This window comes from Lucilia cuprina, chromosome 5 (genome assembly GCF_022045245.1).
Source record: "Lucilia cuprina isolate Lc7/37 chromosome 5, ASM2204524v1, whole genome shotgun sequence".
NCBI classification, from domain to species: domain Eukaryota; kingdom Metazoa; phylum Arthropoda; class Insecta; order Diptera; family Calliphoridae; genus Lucilia; species Lucilia cuprina.
The window spans coordinates 38751626-38754616 of record NC_060953.1 but is presented as its reverse complement, the minus strand read 5'-3'; positions in this window follow the sequence as shown (position 1 = coordinate 38754616).

Sequence of the window (2991 nt, the reverse complement as noted above, 5' to 3'; positions counted from 1 at the left end):
TTCTCTTCATAATATACAAGATATTTTCATAAACATAATTCAATTTTTTGGGGTTTTTTAATAATTCATTATAAAAAATTAAGAAAATAATTTGAAATTTTATATTATTGTTGCAAATTAATTAAATGTGTTTTTATCAGTTTATTTCGTTTTTTCGAATTTGTTTCATTAATTATACTTATAGGAATTTTATTTATTATTGTTGGCAATATGACATTCAGTGTGCTTCTTCCGTATTCGTTTGTGAATCGGTCTACCTTGAATCTTCCCTGGGAACGGCATCTGGTATTATGGACATGGTTTATTGGCTTCAAGTATGTGCTGCTATTAAAGAATTCTTTTGCAATTGTAGAAAAATATATGTTTTTGACGCTTAGGACGTGTAGATCTTTTGTGATATTTGTTGAGGTTGCTTTATTGTATTTTCTATTTTGGATGGTAATTTGTTCTGTGTTTTGGTTGTTATTAGTTTGATTTGTGTTAGTAGTTTGTTGGTAATTGGATACATTGTATTGTACGTTATTATTTTGAGATGTGTAGTTATTTTGATGGATATTGTTAATGTAATTTGTATTGTATTGTTGGTTTTTCCACAGTATTTTTAGGATTTGGTTTTGTGTTTTTTGAAGTGTACTGCTATATTTCACATTTCCCCATGCAGTTATTCCGTGGCGGATATAGGATTCCGCTAGGGAGAAATAAACTTGACGTAATACATTGTAAGTGGTGCAATTACTTAGATGAAAGAGCATATACGCTGATCTTCGTAGTTTCATTTGTAAATTTTCTATGTGGAATTTCCATTTAAAGTTGCTGTCGATATATACTCCAAGGTATTTGTATATTTCGACATTTTCTATTAGTGTTGTACAAGTATCATTTGTGTTGTTTGTAGATTTATTGTGGAGGCATTGTATGTTATGGTATTTTAATATAATATTAGAATTTTGAAGATGTGGAGGTTTTATATGCATAACTTTTGTTTTGCTCGCGTTAATTATGAGTCCATTGTCATGGCACCATTTTGTAGCTATATTTAGTTGTTCTTGCATGTCTTTTGTTGCGTTAGACAAGTTTTTATTGGCTACCACAATTGCAGTATCGTCTGCGTAGGCGTATGTTGAGCTTTTTTTCAAACAATTCATCAATTCATTTGCGTATATAATGTAGAGTATTGGTCCTAGTTTCGAACCTTGGGGCACCCCGCAGTCAGAATTAATTTTTATGCTTAATTTGTTGTTTATTTTTACTAAGTAAGTTCTACATTCAAGATAGTTTATGAACCAATTTAAAATGTGACCTCTAACACCAATATTCTCCAAAGTTAAAATCATATTCTTGTGCGAAAGTGTGTCAAATGCCTTACTAAAGTCTATGAATAAGGCCAGTACGTGCATGTTTTTACTTAAGTTTCCGTTAATATATGTTGAAAAATTTCCTAGGAGTTTGTTTATGCTTTTACCCTTTTGAAACCCGTATTGGTTTAGGCTGATAATTTCGTATTTTTGTAGGTAATTCGTAAGTCTTCTTACAATAACTTCTTCAAGAATTTTTTCTAATGTTGATAGAATAGATATTGGCCTATAGTTATTTATGTTTGCTTGGTTTCCGCTTTTGTATATGGGTCTTACTATCGATGTCTTAAGTACATCTGGTATAATTGCTTGTTCCAAACTTGAGTTTATAAATTTTGTTATTATCGGTGTTAAGTAATGAGCGTTAGATTTTAGATCTCTTGCTCGTATGCCGTCAATACCCGCGCTTTTCCTTGCGTTTAATGATTTTAAAATATAATATATTTCTTCCTCATTTGTTGGTTCCACGTATATTGAGTTTTGCACATTATTATTTATATTATTTAATGTTTTTATATTACAGATGTGCATAATTTTTTTAACATTTTCATTAAAATTAAGTGCAAATTTGTTGACAACATCATTTAAATCATCGTTTTTGAAAGAATTTATTATGAAATTGTCAATATTTGTAGTTTTTTTCCCTATTAGTTCATTAATTAATTGCCATGTTTCACGCATATTATTTCTATTTTCGATAAATTTATTTTTGTAATAGTTATTTTTTTCAAAATTTATTTTTTTGGTTAAAAAGTTCCGAAATGTTTTATATTCACTTTCATATATTTTATTATTTCGATTATTTTTCCATTTTTTAAAAAGTTTATCCCTAATGTGACAGTAATTGATTATTTCTTCACTAATCCATGGATTTGACGATCTCTTTTTTGTTGTTTTTATAACTTTTGTTGAGTTTTTGTAAATTTGACTAAACACATCATAAAATTTATTATATAAATTGTTTGCATTTGTTGTTTCGTATATTATTGCACTCCAGTTTATTTCTTTTATTTGTTTATTAATTTTATTATTGTTTAATTGCAAACCCTGATTTTGTTTATTTATTTCCATACCCTGATTTTTCTCGTTTTCATTTACACAACAAAAGAGCGAGTAATGATCAGATATGTTTGTTGTAACTATTGATGTTTGCGTACTTGTTGTTACATTATTGTTTTTTATAAACAGATGATCAATACATGTTTTTGTGTTTCTCTTTATATCTTCTCTTGTACACTCACTCACCATACAATGTAGACCATTACTTGTCATCATATTAAGATATGTTGTTGTTGTGTTGTTTACTCTTAAGATATCAATGTTTACATCTCCAACTAGTATGATTTCTTGTTTTTTCTTTATTTTGTTTATAATTGAGTCGAGTTCTTCGGTAAACAATGGAATACTTTCATGAGGGGGGCGATATAGGGAGAGAAGAGAAAATATTTGTTTGTTGATATTGACATCAATTTGAATTACTTCGAAGGAGTTTGTATTTATTGGTATACGCTTGAACATTAAACTTTCAGCAATATATACAGCAATTCCACCACCTCTACCCTCTCTATTGAGGAATAGAGAGTTGAAACCTTTTATATTGTAAAAATTGTTTTCATTGTCACTAATATTTGTTTCA